This window comes from Mirounga angustirostris, unplaced genomic scaffold, assembly GCF_029215605.1.
Source record: "Mirounga angustirostris isolate CCGP_5_RB_7025 unplaced genomic scaffold, mMirAng1.0.hap1 SCAF_8, whole genome shotgun sequence".
Taxonomy (NCBI): Eukaryota; Metazoa; Chordata; class Mammalia; order Carnivora; family Phocidae; genus Mirounga; species Mirounga angustirostris.
The window spans coordinates 102,241,052-102,258,828 of NW_026991716.1; the positions used below are offsets into that span (position 1 = coordinate 102,241,052).

Sequence of the window (17,777 nt, forward strand, 5' to 3'; positions counted from 1 at the left end):
CAGATATAGTAGTGATACATCTACACACCAAGCAACACAAATGACTGTCAGGAAACCACTAGAAATGCAGCTTGGAACAGATTCTTCTTCACAAGCCTCGGAAGAAAACAACCCGGCCAACACCTTGGTTATGGGCTTCTAACTTCCAGAACTGTGAGACAATAAATTTCTGTTGTGTAAGCTACCCAAGTTTGTATCCTTTGTTACGGCAGCTACAGGAAACTAATACAACTGGTAAGTCAAGTAGGAACATAAGTTCCTTGGCAAGCTAAATAACCCTACAGAAACACTCCAAAGCAACTTTAGGAAAATTCAAATGTGCAGTGATATTTTTATCCTTTGTTTTCCAAAGATGTTACTGGCAAGACCTACTTCTGAATAAACCACTAATTTTGTGACATCAACTAGTCCTGGATTAACCCCTTAAATTATGATTTTCAAGTAATACTAGGATAGGATGTTTCAGGCAGAAGTCAGACAAAACAAGATGAACAGACTAGGAAGGATAGAAACCAGGAGATAGCAGGGTACATAACTTGTCATATGCGCAGATATTTGGAGTGTAAGTGACATAGGGTTATAGGGGCAGCTTAGTCAGAGATCCTGTGTCTGAATCTCACTTTTTCCTTTGCCTAACATACAACCCAGACTAATAATAAGCCATATGCCCTAGTACAGACATGTTAGTTGCTACAATAATGAAGTGTTTTTTACTGTGGTTGGTAACTAGCTGTTGCCCAAACCCCCTGAAGGTCCTCTCCACTATTCAACAAATAAAGAGTTCTTGGCATTAAAAAAGGGCTTTCAAGATGCTCCATCCATAAATGGCATCCTTTCTGATTGCTTGGTTCCCTACACTGCACTAGTCAACCCTCCAAAATTTTCCCATCTCAATACTACCTACCAGCTTATATTTAATTGACAGAACTAGGATTCAAACCTGGGCACTCCAACAAAAGAGCATGTGGTCTTAAGTACCACACTGCGTCCACTATCGCCTAAATAAGGTATTCACAAAATTTCATATCATCACAAGAGCTGAAAACATTTTTTAAAGATCTTATTTATTTATTTGAGAGAGAGAAAGTGAGAGACAGAGTATGAGTGAAAGGGGAGGGGCAGAGAGAGAGAGAGGGAGAAGCAGACTCCCTGCTGAGCAGGGAGCCTGATACGGGGCTTGACCCCAGGTCCCCAGGATCATGACCTGAGCCAAAGGTAGATGCTTAACCGACTGAGCCACGCAGACGCCCCTGGAAAACATTTTTGAGTGTAACTGCTCTTAGGAGCTGAGAGAGGATTCAGCACCATAAATATTGCTGATATTATGAGAAAGTCTCTACTTACAGCAACTCCATGTTACTTAATGACTATCAATTTAGTGGGCAAGTCACTTGATGAAATTTATTTTGTCAAGTTATGACTCAAACAGGAATTCATTAAAACTAGTAAAAGCTAATAAGCAAAATAAAAGACCGTATCAACAATTCTAAAACTCAATGTAAGATTTGGAAATTATCAGAATGATTTGGTAAACCATTTGTGCTAGAATTTATAATACCAAATATTTCATTTATTTGGTGACTAAGAGTGCATATACACTTTATATATATACTGAGTTATACACTAATATCTGATACCAGTTGACAGATATTTTAAATATTGGTTTTTGTAGATGTTATCATGCCTAACAAAAAAACTCAGATATTTTAAGGATCTATAGTCTCCTCTTCCAAAGATCTAAAAAAGGTTCCTCCATTTCTAATTATCACACATCAGGAATGACTGATACCATAGTATCTGAAGCTATGTTTTACCTCCTGTATCTTGTGCCTAATTCAATAAGACAAGTGCCCACAGCTCAAAAAAGTCAACAACAACAATAACAAAAAGTGCCCAGGCAATAGATGATGATCTTGTGAAGAAAACATTAACTTTTCTACTCTTCGTAAGTCATCTGCTACAGATTTTTCCCATGACTGATAACTTCCTAAGGAGAAGCCTTTTCTTGTTTTGAAACACTTGCTGGCATCAAGAAAGAGGGAGCGTGAAAAGAAAGAAAAGGAGGTTTGCAAGAGAAAAGCAAATAACGATACCACTTGGGTGTATAACACTGGAAACATTTGCAGAATACACTGCTAAAATACTTGCCAGATACTTCTATGAATATACATAAAACAAAATATGAAAATTTATTCATCTGATTGATCTACACCCTTTAGAAAACAAATCAAAATTGAGCTATGAAACTGAGCAAACGGGAATAAAGAAAATGAGGAAAGGCAAGCCTTCCCCTGTAGTTAAGATGCAATAATATTTAAAAAGTACTGAGAGTTAATAAATATTACAAGTTCCCATCACAAGGAAAATTTTTTTTGTAATTTTGTACAGTGATGGATGGTAACTAGACATAGTGGTGATCATTTCACAGCGTATACAAATACCAAATCATTATGTTATACACCTGACACTAATATAATGTTAAATGTCAATTATACCTCAATTAAAAAAAAATGTAACAGACAAAGAATTACCAAAAGAGCAGCATGACAGTCTTCCTTACTAAACTTCAACCCTGATTCATAAAAAGAGTATAAAAAGGAGAACAAAATCTGACACACAACCAAATGCTGCAAGTGAATTTAAAAGTAATTTTTAAATTGTTTATAACTGCCTACCACTAAAAATGACAATTATGGAGACATTTTTGCATCTAAGGCTTTTATAATAAGGCCATATTACTATGTAATAAAGCTATATTAAAGAAAATTATAAAATGCAACTTGAAATAGATATTTAAGTTTTTTTTTAAAAAAAATCATATTGTAAAGTCTCAAATAGCAAGGCAGCAACCGTACCTTTATGACCTTACATACAATATAAACAATGCTATACTACTAAAGATACACAGAAAAGGAACAATTGTAAAAATTTATTTTTTATTATAATTTAGAGCAGTTCACACTTCAGTCTCAGCAAGGCTGAAAGAGAATCTGACAGAAATAGCAGAGGATTGTTTTGTAGTACATGTGTAAAAAAATCAGTTATCTACCCTGAAAACACATTTTGTAAGTTCTAAAAGATTTGAAGAGTAAGAAGGGAATTAGATTATGTTCAAACTGGTTCTTCACATTTCCACGTTAGTCTCTCAGAGGTTATTCTTTTGGTTTTTCTTTTTAAGATTTTAGTTATTTGAGAGAGAGCACTAGCAGGGGGAGGGGCAGAGAGAGAGGGAGAGCAGATTCCCTGCTTAGCAGGAAGCCCTACAGGACACTACATGGGGCTCTCGGGGCTCAATCCTAGGATCGTAGGACCCCGGGAACATGACCTGAACCAAAGCGGGACGCTTAACTGACTGAGCCACCCAGGTGTCCCATTTCAGAGGGTTAGTCTTCAAAAACTGTCAATGTAAAGTGTCAGCAAATGTTAAAGGTTTCCTCCCCCTTATTTATAAAACAGAAACTGTCCTCTCTTTTTATTTGATTACATATTTGTAATTACATATTTGATAAGCTGAAGATAACTTATGAAATCTTATTAGTATCAATTATCTATTGGTTTCCAAGCATTGTACTCAAAAGCAGCTGGGGTGAGGCTTTTTCCCCAATGACACAATAGGAACCTTGAGAATACATAAAGGCACACTTTATAGTTCCGGACAGCACTATCTTAGCTTTGGAACATTAACGTATGTGCAAAAAGAAAGGTAGCCAAGTGAAATTGCCTTAAAACCTTCACCGTGAAAGTTATTGAAAATCAAGCCCAAGATAAAAAATAATGTTTTCTTTGTTTTATTATGGATTAGGAGTTAATGTGATTTGCAGACCCTGCTCTTGCACAATACTAGCTAACATGAACAAAATAGAAGCAGGAATGGCAATATCATTCATAAATTTTATTGTCATAAAATTCTAGCCAAAGAAGGATTAAATTTTTAAAAATCCTAAGATAAATTAAATAAAAATTAAAAAATGAGAAAGTTTTATATTGGTAAAAAGCAACATTCACCAAGAAGATAAAATAGACACAATAAACTGCATATGAAGAAAAACTATTAAAAATAAATGGAGAGGGGTGCCTAGCTGGCTCAGTTGCAGGAACATGCGACTCTTGATCTCAGGGTCATGAGTTCGAGCTCCATGCTGGGTGCAGAGATTACTTAAATAAATAAAAGTTAAAAAAAAAAAATGAACAAATGAATCTACATCACAGTGAAGACTTTAGTATGTCTTTCTGAAATAGAAAAATTAGAACAGTGGTTGGCAAATCCAGTTCACCATCTTTTTTGTATGCAAACTAAAAATGGTATAATTTCGTATCTCTTCATCACTTTGATGCTATCTTACATCTGCAAATAATCAAGAGATAAAAGACCAGATGAAGTAAATGGTGTACACCAAGAATGCAAGAACAAAACTGATGAGGGGTAGCAAAATATGCCACCCCAAATATGGCTGTAGGAATTCTGGACATGCCACCCCAAAATATGACCCTTTGACACATTATTTTGAGCCACGGGCACTTGAAAAACAGCAAATGTTGGGAGAGGCTTTCCCTGAACTCCACTTATCTGCCTAAAGGACCTCAATTATCATAAATCCCCTCCCTGAAAATTTCACTACAAGAGAGGACTGACTCTCATCACAGAAGAGGAGAGCTGCACTCAGACAAACTTTCTCACAGACTATCATAGCTCCCATCTATTCTTCTAAGGGCCCATGCATCTTCCCTAAAAATCATTTGCTTTCCCCTTAGAGGCCTACATCCTACACCCCAACTTCCCTCATTAATATGGTATTTAATCCTGAATTGTCAAGCTGCCTCTTAATGAGTTCCTCATTTTCCCCTGCGTATCTTCCATGTGTACATGAGGTACACATGTTAATAAACTTCTGTATTTTCTCTTGTTCACCTGTCTTTTATTACAACAGTCTCAGCCAAGAACTTAGAGAGGTAGAGGAAAAATTATTTTTCCTCCCCCCACAACCAATTCTTAAGAGTTCTTAATACTCTAGAACATAGAAGGCTTCTCTCAAGACAGAGGACAACCCTGCTCCCTAATATTAAAAGAGGAACAGATTTTTTATAGCCCATTATAAACACATTTAGCTCAATAGCAATACATTTTTGAGCATATTTTTACCCCAAGTAGTTAAAAAACAATTAAGAATTTCTATTCTATAAATCATAACTGGTCATGAGAGGCATACCATTTTGTGGCAGTTACGTATCGATAGTAAAATACACATTTATACCATATTCTAGAAAACACAGGTACTGTTTTGATAGAATCTGAATAAGACACACTGAAGAAGTCTTTGAATATTTCTAGGAAAAAAATGCATCAAAATTCACAAATCAATAAAATAGAAAATTACTGTTGTGATGCTGTTCTCCTTAGAATTTCAAGTAGTCAGTCATGTTTCTATGGGACTAAACCCAATATAAGTAATCAAGGAAACATTGGTAACTTAATATATAATTTATACTTATAGCTTATGAATAATAATAAAACTTTAACTAGACATGAACATGAAATCTAAAAGAAAATTATAAAGCCATGTGTGAGCTAATCTGAAGTATGGAACAGAAAGGATGTCATCAAAGTAACAAACATTTCAAAATCTGTGCAGGTGAAACAAAGACACTTTTTATAAACAAACATTTTCCAGACATATTTGGGATTAAAAAGTATTTTATATTCAAATTATCAAATTCAAGGGAAGAAGGGAATTACTCGTTTACCTGTTTTCCTACAAATGCATAAGATATACTGTTGCAATGGTGGTTTATAGAAGAAAACAGTAGTTTACTAGCCAAAGAAGAATCATTACTCTTCTGCATCTAGAGCCCAACTCTCCAGCTTTATAGACACGTAACACATACATAGGCATCTCTTATTGTAAACTGCCAATTCCACTCTTTAATTGAATAGAGATAGCAGGCATCCACAATCCCAAATACATGCTACTTCGATGAGACCCAGATGCTGTGAAAAGTTGCCAAAATATGTCACTTAATGGTCAAACATATTTCTAAAATAAGCTTAGTATATTGCAGCTGAAAATAGCTCAAAATTCTTTGGCTTCAGCCTGGACAAATACTGTTAAATTTAGATAATCTAGTGCTACCACACTTAACTGCAATACAGCCTCTGCAGTTCGTCAGGCTCATTATCTCTCCTTCATTTGCCTTTGTTGCTTAGCTCATTCATCACTCACAACATGTCACATAACACAGCAAATCTTCCTGTTTCCTGGAATAGTCTATCTGAAGCAATACTCTATAAGTGCTTTTTAGTAAAAGAATCATGATACTTCACCTAAAAGTAAATTCACAAAGCTCAGTAATGAAGATGGAAAAAAAACTACAAATCATATAGAATTCAAAGAACTTTTTATTCAACAACAGTAGGAAAAACATGGATTATATGATTATTAAAAGAACTGTTTTCAAATAAAATCAATATCTTACATATTATATTATTACTAAAAGAAATGTGCATTTATTTAAAAAATCTGTATCTTAAGCCCATGTAATTATTTCTAGTGTATTACTATCAATTTTCTCTAACAAAATTCAAACCAAAAGAGCATATTAAAAAAATATTCTATCCATAACCTCTTCTTAATGAACAATTATAAACTAAAGTCTGCATCTTGACTTTTGAAATTTAAATTATAGAAGGAGCTGCATTTTAATGATCTCATTATTTCCTCAATTTGTCTTTATTACTAATTCTATAATGCTAGCTATCTTTGCCATCTTAATCTGCTTTACTGAAATAATAATGCAAATATATCAAGTTACTTCAAGGGTAAAAACCTTGAAAAAATATAAAAAGAAACTGATAGGAGGAATACATACCTATATTTTATATCTTAAAAATACATGTGCATGAAAATAAAGAGATTCCTAAAAATATTACTTATTTCCACCTTGCTAAACAACTAAATTACTATTAAATTAATTCTTTTCTTTTGGAAGAAGGGACTTTTTTTCTCTCAAAAATCAATCTGCTATGGATGCACAAAGTGCAATCTTTGTTAGTATTAGCATGTTTTTTAAAAATGGCAACAAAGGAATGATCCATGCATGAAACACGATCTCATTACAGTCAAAATGCAAAAGTGAAGGGGGAAATGGTATATCCAAGACTGAGGAGCAAATCATTTTCCTTAAGCAAATCAATCAGAAGATTAAAAAAAAGAAGAAGCTTAAGTCTTCAAACTTAATCATTAATTTTTACTTATAAAACAGTATAGACTTATCCAAACCATTTGTTATAACTTACTTTTTAAAATTTAAGATGAAATATATTAACAGAAGAATTTAATAAACTTAATTTGCTAACTGTAATTAACAAACCTGATAGCTTCTACTGGTAACCAAACTGGAAAAAAAAATAAAGGGTGTAACTGACAATTCATGAAAGGAGTATCGTATGAAATGGAAATGGAGAAGACAAAACGAAATATTTAATATAATGTGGATTTATCTGGGATCTTGCCGAAGGTTATAGATACCAAATGTACCACACTATAGAACCAGATCCTATTTAGAGCTGTAGCACAAGCACTAACATATTTCACTTATTTTTAAAAGATTACCAAAATGTTTTATTCAAGTTCTTTATCATATTTTACTATCAAGAGATAAAAAAAAACACATAATAATAAATGTGCTTTAGGACCAAAGCACTGTCTACATTATATTATTTTAAAACGTATGAAAGGATTTTTCTAAAATGACAAAAGGAACTATTAATGATGGTTAGCTGGTAGGGAGAGAGGAAGTAGACTTTTACTTTATATCAGTTGGATTATTTGACTTTGTTTACCATCCATATACTACTTTTTTTTCCTAAGAGTGCAGCTATGGGCCATTAAATGTTTTCTTTTTCAATATATTAAAAATACTATTTTTTAAAAAAATATTTCAAGAGTCAACGATGGAAAATCTCAGGGCAAAAATGTCGAGAGGAGATAGAGCATAAAACATGAGTAAGTTGATTGCTATTCAATTCAAACATCCCTTCACATAGTTCTACAAAAAAAATACTAGAATCAGAAATGTTAGAAATTTTTTTTTAATCCTCAGAGTCTAGTTCAACACCTGGCCTACAGCACACAGTCAAAAGAATATGAATAAAATACAGTCCCTCAAGTATATTTTTCAGCCTTCACAAAAAATTCTAAGTATTTCAAGTGGTCCAAGCAGATATTATAATTACAGTATCATGATAGTAATTATGACAGTGATTCCTTTCCTTATTTTTTTTTATAATCCCTGGTACTCAGCACAGAACCTGACAATCTTTGCTAAATATTGAGCAATCTAAAAATTTACAATTATAAAAAGCTACCATCTCCCAAAGTATCACAACTTAAAATTTTATCATTTTCATAGCAATGATATACGTAACAGAAAGAAAGAGACACTTTAGAGATTATAGTTCAAAGATCAATTCACAAACTTACATTTGAATAAAAATCATACTTTCCTGCCCTTGAGGTCTAGCCTCATTTCTTTCAGACCCAGCAAATCTCTGAGTAATCCACATAACTAATTTAACTTTAGTTTGCATTTTAGAGATAAATATGAAAGACAGTCTTCAGTGGCCATACTGTATTCTACTTGGAGAAGTGAAGTCTTAAGAGCACTTTGTGGTTCTCTAACATTTATTACACAGATTTATAATTATATGAATGTTAAATTTTTAGATATTTTTTCAAGCTAGATTTAAAAACATCAATATATTAATGCTGGAGTCAACAATCAATTCTTCAAATATCCATGATCCCAACTAAGCAATAAACCTAAAAAATGAAAACATTAGCAAGAGAGGCTAATGAACAACTGTGCCAAAATTATCCTCTTGATACCAATACCAGAGCTGTCCTGAAAACCACTCACCACACTTGATCAATTAAGCTAGAGGTAAATGAAAACAGTATATGATGAGACGTTCACAACCTTTTGTTTTGTTACATAAGCTATTTAATTTGGAGATGGGTTAAGGAAGAAGTACAGATTTACTGAGATGTATCACAGAAACCAATGTGCAACTCTCAGTACATTAAACTGCAGATAAAACGTTACAATGCCGGGACACCTGGGTGGCTCAGTTGGTTAAGCATATGCCTTCAGCTCAGGTCATGATCCCAGGGTCCTAGGATGGAGTCCCACATCAGGCTCCTTGCTCAGCAGTTCCTCTGCCTGCAGTTCCCCCTGCTTGTCCTCACTCCCCCCCCCCCCCCACCGACAAATAAATAAAATCTTAAAAAAAAAAAAAAAGTTACAATGCCTACATATTACGAAGTTGGGCTTATTAATCTTTTCCACTGGGACACTTTACATCTCTTGCTTTATAGGTAAGCATGAATTCCACATATCAAAATCCATTTTACATAACCTTTCCAAGAATGCATCTATGCTGAAAAATTAAGGATCAGTTGCATTTGCATTCTAACACCTTCAAGAGAGCTAAGTGTATAACTGAAGAGAAGCTGTTATATTTTAGAGGTTCTTGGCTGAGGTAATCAAAGACTCGTCTTAAATGTTGATATAATCAACGTCTTTCTATGAAAGCTCAGACCTAAATTAAGGTAAGGATATCTCCCCCATCCTAGCGCAGAAGCACACAGTTTAAGAGGCCACATGGTCTAAACTAAAAGTGTTACTCCTTCAGTTGCTAGAGTGGCCATTCATATGTTTACCAGTTTCAGAGTCTAACCCTCACCACAAAATTCCTGTTCTTAGGTCATTTTCTCAAAGAAGTTCATCTAATTTAAAGGAAAGGCTATCAACTAACTACCTTTCAAAACTTTTTAAAATTGGATTTCACACAAATCAAATTCATTTAAGACCTTGGTCATCCTTGAATAAACTAAGTTATAACAAGTTTACAGAGCCAAGAGATATATCAGATTTATTTCTACAAACATTCATCACAGTGTTTTTGCGGTTTGTAATGGCAAAAATTATAAATCACTTAATAACAAAAAGAGACTAATTCAATAAATTATGGCACATTTATATGCCAAAAATAACAGGGTCATTAAAGTTTATAATATATATTTTAATATATAATCACATCAAAAATGCCCAAACATATTAATAAGTAAAAATTACTCAATTAACAGATATTGATTTATTTTAAAAGTTCTTTTTTAGCATAAGTATTTTATTATTGTTTATGGCTGAGTAACATTCAACTATATCAATAAATCAAATTTGTTTATCCATTTTTGGATAGTTGATGGACATTTGGGTTGTTTTCATCTTTTGGTTATGAATAATCATGCTATGAACATTTGTGTACAAGTGTTTGCATTGGATGTTTTAAATTCTCTTGGCCATCCACCTCAGAGTAGAGTGGCTGGGTCATGTGGAAACTGTTTATGCTTACCTGTTAACTGCCAAAGAGTTTTCCAAAGTGCTGCAACATTTACATTTCCACTAGGAATGTACAAGGGTTATGCTTACTCTACATTCAACACTTACTGTTTCGTCTTTTTTATTTTGATTGTAGACATCTTAGTGGCTGTGAAGTGATACCTCATTGTGGGTCTGATTTATATTTCTCTAATGACTAATGATGTTTAGCATCTGAGCACCTTTTCATGTGCTCACTGGCCATTTGTATATCTTATTTGGAGAAATGTCTACTAAGGATCTGTACCCACTGATTAATTAGTCTTCTTATTGTTGAGTTGTAAGATTTCATTATATTTCTTGGATACTAAATCCTCATCAGATAGATGATTTGCAAATATATTGTTTCATTCTGTGGGTTGTCTTTGCAGTTTTTTGATGATGTACCTAGAACTACAAAAGCTGTTGGCTTTGATGAAATCCAGTTTACCACTTCTTCCTTGTCATAGCTTAAGCTTCAGGTATCCATTAGATACATAAAGACAAGGACTTTTTTTTCTTTTTAAAGATTTTATTTATTTATTTGACAGAGAGACACAGCAAGAGAGGGAACACAAGCAGGGGGAGTGGGAGAGGGAGAAGCAGGCTTCCCGCCAAGCAGGGAGCCCAATGTGGCTCAATCCCAGGACTCTGTGATTACGACCTGAGCCAAAGGCAGACGCTTAATGACTGGGCCACCCAGGCACCCCAGGACTTTTTTTTTTTAACCATACCGTTTACCTAGTACAGTGTTTGGCAACCAGTAAACCTGTAGTTTGATTAAAGGAATGAATTAGGAATCAAAATGTGAAATTTACATGTTTAATTATTTTAACAGAGCTAGTAAGATAAATGGCTTTTAAAAATAACCACATTTTTGAAGCTCGTTTGGTATAATCATAGAACATCTGAGCTTCAAAGATGTATTAGAAATTAATTCAATCTGCCTTCATTTTATTTATGACAAAACTAGAGTACAGATTCATTTTCTGAAAATCATTAAGGAAAAGTAGTTAAGAAAAAGATAAGAATGGCAGTTCAAGTTCCACAGCTCCTCATTAAGCCATGACCAACACATAGCTACTCCACAAATCGGTATGTTACACACATATATCAAAGTGTGAACAAGTTTAAAAACTCAAGCATAAGTATGGAGCACTTGGATGGCTCAGTCAGTTAAGCGTCTGCCTTCAGCTCAGGTCATGATCCCAGGGTCCTGGATCAGCCCTGAATCAGGCTCCCTGGGCAGGGAGCCTACTTCTCCCTCTCCCCTCCCCCTGCTCATGCTCTCTCTCTTCTCTAATAAATAAATAAAATCTAAAAAAAAAAAAAAAAACCTAGTGCAAGTAAAATCTCAAATTTTCAGAAGCAAACATTAGAGACAAATCAGTTCATGTGAAACCTTGGAGGGTCTTTATTCTCACTTCTCCCTTCAATTTATCCTTGTAATAATGGTAAAATAATATTCTAAATATCCATTAAATTTAACTTCTAAGGGATAAGCAGTGTAAGGATTATAGAAAAACTATTCTCTAAAAAGCTTCTATTTATGAAGTTCATGGCAAAGAAAACAAATATACCTATAAAATATATAAAGTCCCCTTCCAACTTTGGGTTTATCTGACTTACCTGAATTATAAAAGGTATTTATTACTTATGCAATTTAAAATTAGAAACTAACAAGACGGGCTCCTCCCTACTCATTTTGAACAATGAAGGCTTTCCAGAGGAACAAGAAAGTAAGGAACAGGTTCTAGAAAAAAGAAATAACACATTTGACAGAGTTGCCAAATCCATTATGGTAGGAATAGATGACAATGACAGATCAGGAAAGACCTTTGTATGAAATGCTGTAAAGTCTGGGCTTTTAACCTTGAGGGAGATGATGATATAAAGAACAGTTCTCAACATGTAAGTGACAGTCAATTTTGCACTTGAGAAAGCGACTTGGATAACAGGATGAAGACAGATGGTAGAAAGACTAGTTACTGGGCTTCTATAAAAGTTTAGAGCAGCGCTGATGAAGCTATGGATAAAAGATTTATATCTGGTAATCTACCTTGATTTCTTAATGAATGGGGCACCAGGTAGAATACAGAAATAAGAATGGGTCTCAAATTTCCATTCTGGATGATGAAATAAATGATGATGCCACCATAAAGACTGGCAATGCAAGGGGCTCAGGTGCTGGAGTGCCAAGCACAAAGATAATGAGTTTAATTGTACGGGGGGGAGAATACAAATCATGGAACTGAATTAGAATCTTAACAATGGAATAGCATCATGGTTTACGGAGCTCTGACACAAGTATCTAGAGCCCTGAGGGTTGTTTTTGTTGTTGTTAAATTTGTATTCTGGTGTAAGTGGATGTGAGTGTATCCATTTCTTATTTAGCTCTGGTTTGTCAGCTCCCTTTGTAAAAACATGCAGTTCTCTTAAAAATCCCGTATCAGGTCGCCTGGGTGGCTCAGTCGTTAAGCGTCTGCCTTCGGCTCAGGTCATGATCCCAGGGTCCTGGGATCGAGCTCCACATCGGGCTCCCTGCTCGGCGGGAAGCCTGCTTCTCCCTCTCCCACTCTCCCTTCTTGTGTTCCCTCTCTCGCTGTGTCTCTCTCTGTCAAATAAACAAATAAAATCTTTAAAAAAAAAAAAACCCCGTATCATCTTTATTACACGTGTGAATTTCATTCTTAACCCTGAATTTCCTTGTCCTCCTGATGTCATCTTGCACTAGCGGTAACTTCCAAACGTTCAGTGTTTCATTTGCATATTACTCGTGTACTGACAGACAAGTTCTTTGAAGCCACAGACGATGCTATAACATTTCTACCACTCAGAGTGTGTTTCATCAATTTTCCAAAAATTGTGCATACCTGTGTGAGCCCTTACCTTAAATTAACTGGCTTCTATTGATACCAAACTCTTCCCCATCACAAACTGGGAAGTTTAATAAGGAAAGAGAGTCTGTCGAGAGTTCATACATTTAGGAAAAAATAAAATGTTTGAGCCTCCAAATATCTGGCAAGTCAATTCTAAAAATGAATCCACCTCCCCCAAATAACCGTTAAGGTTTGCAGGTTACTTCAAAATTGTTTTTTTTTTCCCCCATTAGATGTTCTACTGCCTTAGGCACTTCCCTATCCTTTCAGTCTAGGACTACTATTCCTATTCTCCCTTTTTGTTCTTAGATGTTTTTTCAATTAATCCTTCCATAGGTAGCTTTAAAATTTACAGCAGTAATTCTCAAACTTTTAATCGAAAAGTTCCCTCAAGAATTAGGTAAAATCTTTCTCCTGGCTGTCTAGCAGGTCTAAAAACCTAAAAAAGTTCCCTAGCTTTGAAATGCGGTATGTATAACAAAAACTTATTCAAAATGTGCATTTTACTGTATTATTTTTGTACTGTATTATATTTTGCTTTAATTTTGTCACCACTTAAACTAAATTTTTATTAAAAGTTTCCAGAAACTGGTCTACCTTGAAACTTTACCTGTAACACACCATTCTACGAGTTGCAATTTAAATACTCCGTGCAAAAGATGACATACATCATTTCCTTTACATAAAGTTAACTAAAATAAAGAATACTTTTAAGGGACACATTAAAAATATCACAAAATTATATAAAAACAAATGCCAGGAAATGAACTCAGGAGTTAGAATAATCATTTGCTTGGGTGGGGAAAAGAAGGGGAACATGGCAGGACCATGTGGTTAGATATAAATTATTATTAACATCCTGCATTTTGTTTTAGGTGGTAATCTTAAAGGTGCTTATAAGTAAAATTTAAAAAATAACTACTATTAGAATAAAAGCTAAGTAACTACATATATAAAAGCAGGCCATACAATATTCAGAGAATATAAAGTACCAGAGATAATTATGAATCCAAAGAGCAGAGAGAAAAAAAATTTAATTTTTAAAAGGCTCAATTTGGGAAGCATGAGCTTATGGTGTGACCTTCCTTGGCTCTTACCCTCCAAATGTATTTTTAACAATATTATTTTTTAAAGATTTTATTTATTTATTTGAGAGTGAGAGTGAGAGAGCACAAAGAGGGGAGTGTCAGACGAGAGGGAAAGGGAGAAGCAGGCTCCCCCCGCTGAGCAGAGAGCCCAATGTGGGGCTGGATCCCAGGAGCCCAGGATCATGACCTGAGCCAAAGGTAGACACTTACCAACTGAGCCACCCAGGCTCCCCATTTTCAACAAATTTAAATAAGGAGAAGAAAAATTATTTTGTTATTCTACTCTTATCCCAAGTGTCTCAATCATTCACATCCTTTTCCTCCTCCCCCCAGTGAGCTTTGAAATTGAAAAGGATTTTTTTTTTTAAAAGATTTTTATTTTATTTATTTGACAGAGACATAGCAAGAGAGGGAACACAAGCAGGGGGAGTGGGAGAGGGAGAAGCAGGCTTCCCACCGAGCAAGGAGCCCGATGCGGGGCTCGATCCCAGGACCCTGGGATCAGGACCTGAGCCGAAGGCAGACGCTTAACGACTGAGCCACCCAGGCACCCCGAAAAGGATTTTTTAATTGTCCTTAAAATTTTCTTCTTCAGGATCACTCATTCACTACCACCTTGCAATCTTCCCTGGTTCTCTTTTTATTCACTTGTCCAATCATTCATTCAATCAGTATTTAAGAGTTACAATGAGCCAGGTTCTATACCAGGTAAAAGCACCAGAGAAAGTAAATAGAGGTATAAATATGAGTTACTGGATCAGCTCTCAAGGAGCTTGCAATCTAGTCTAGGCAGATACCGTTAATAAACACAATAAAAAGAGACAAATAATAGAGGAATATGCAAAATTAGCACAAGGCAGGGAGGGCTCCACAGATGTAAACTGAAACGGCACTTTGCTAGGAATACAAGTTGGTAAGGAGGAGGGAGGCTTAAAATAGGACAATAGCCTGTTCAGAGGGCCATGGGCAGCTGTACAGGGCCAGAGCACAGGATACAAAGGAATGTGATAAGAGACAAAGCTAGAAAGACAAGGCCTAAAAAAACAAAGAGGTCTGGATTTTAGCTGTTTGAAAACTCAGTCCCCTTCTTTCAGAAAGGGCTACCCATACAACTACAGAAACACAGGAATTCGTACCTTTTTTTGTGCCACTGACTTCTTATGGCAGACTGGTGAAGCCTACTAATCCATTCTCAGAATGTTTTTACATGCATAAAATATACAGGATTCCAAATAATTTTTTATAGACACTCCACCCTTAAGGTAGTGAAGCGTAAGTGCGGGCCGTACATAGTTACCTTCTTCTGGAACATGGTAAGGAAGCGGGGAAATTAAGCTTACAGTGGAAAATGATGATGACCCTACACTTCAACCTGGTGATCAAGGTTACCAGTAGTGATAAGTCATGTTCACAGCATGTACTCTTGGTATGTAATGAAAATGGTACTTTACCTCTCTGGCAGTCTGACCATGAGAGAAACATCTGACAAATCTCAATTGGGGAACATTCCACAAAATATCTGACGAGTACTCTTCAAAATGGTCAGGGTCACCCAAAAAAGGAAAGTCTCAGAAATTGTCAAAAGCAAGGGGACCAAAGGAGACATGTCTAGGAAATGTAATCTAGTATATCCTGAATAGGATCCTAGAAAAGATAAAGGACACTAGAGAAAACTGAGGAAATCTCAATAAAGTATGGGCTTTACTTAAAATAATGTAGCCAACACTGGTGCAACTGTTGTGACAAATGCACCATGATACTGGAGGATGTTACCAACAGGGGAAACTGGGTATGGGGTATACAGGAACTCTCTGTACTGTATTTGCAATAATTCTGTACATTGAGAACACTGTTAAAATAAAACTTTCTTAAAAAACAAATAAGATGCGTGGGATTAGAAAGGAAAGGATTTATACTGAAAAATTATTTTTAAAAAAGCAAATTTGCAATGTAATATCTGTGCTTCTTTATTAATGCATTAAATAACAATATTTCCAGGCAGGCCTAGTTGTGGTAATTTCCATGATGGATGTAAACAGTATTTTAAGTTAGCTGCAAACGAATATATGAAATCACCTGAGATTGCTATAATGACAGTCAAATGTATTGCTAACACTTCTGCAGTTTATAGTCTACAGGAGAAACTGAAGATACGCTAAATCTCTTTTAGAGTTTAGTAAAAGTAAAGATGTAATTTGTTTTTTCCTACCTAAGTTCAAGACTACTCAACTCTACCCATGGACTGCAGGTTAAGAATCATCTTCTAGGGGTGCCTGGGTGGTTTAGTCAGTTAAACGTCTGCTTTCAGCTCAGGTCATAATCTGGGGGTACTGGGGTTGAACCCCATGTTGGGCTCCCTGCTCAGCCGAGAGTCTGCTTCTCCCTCTCCCCTGCCCCTGTCTGTGCTCTCTCTCTCTCTCAAATAAAATAAATAAAATCTTAAAAAAAAAAAAGAAAAGAAAAAATTCATCTTCTAAAAAAAAAGAGAAAAGAAGCACAGATGACCATTGAACAACATGGGTCTGAACTGCATGAGTCCACTTATATGAGGATTTTTAAAAATAAATATATGCACAGTATTATAAATGTATTTTCCTTATGATTTTCTTAACATTTTCTCTTCTCTAGTTTTACTTTATTGTAAGAGTACAGTATATAATACATATACAAAATATGCGTTCTGTTTATATTACGGATAAGGCTTCTGGTTAACAGTAGGCTATCAGTAGTTTCTGAAGACTCAAAAGTTATCTATGGATTTTCAACCACGTGTGAGGGGGTATTGGCACCCTTACCTGCCATGTTCAAGGGTCGACTGTACCAACACTAAATGGACACTCCACTGCAGGATCTCTAATAGTCAGGACACATACTTCATCTCATTAAACTGTTAAAACAAACCCATTCCACAGATAAGACAGCAGGTCCAGATTTGAATCCTCAGTCTGTTGCTCAGCAGCTGTGTCATCTTTGACAAACCACTATAAACCACTTTAGGCTTGTATTTCCAAACTAGGTTTACATTTCAGTCATCATTGGCAATTGATGATAATAGTAAGAGATCTTTATTATGTAAGGGTTATTATGAAAGAAAAAATGCTAGTAGCATTTTGGAGCAAAATGTCAAACATTATTCTTGCAATTTCTTTAATTTGGGGTTTTATTTTTAAGTTGTAAATTTTCTCTTAGAAATGTTCACAGAGGGTCTTTTGAAATATTTTTTTGTTAGTTTTAGCTGATTCTTTAAATAACAAGAGATTTGCTCTAGAGAAGGATTTTATCTTTCTTTGGAAGAAGCCAAAACCATCTCCATTTAAGGACACATAAGCAGCTGCTGCACCACATTTTAGTTACCCATAAGAAAGGGAAGCAGGCGGAGCTCACTCTACTATTTAAA

The 17,777-nt window shown here is 35.1% G+C and overlaps 1 protein-coding gene across 4 annotated transcripts in view; it reads right to left on the minus strand.

The window, feature by feature from the left end:
* Positions 1-17,777, minus strand: part of CEP85L (centrosomal protein 85 like) — a 171,231-nt gene that overhangs the window by 74,310 nt on the left and 79,144 nt on the right. The gene's annotated exons all lie outside the window — the stretch shown is intronic.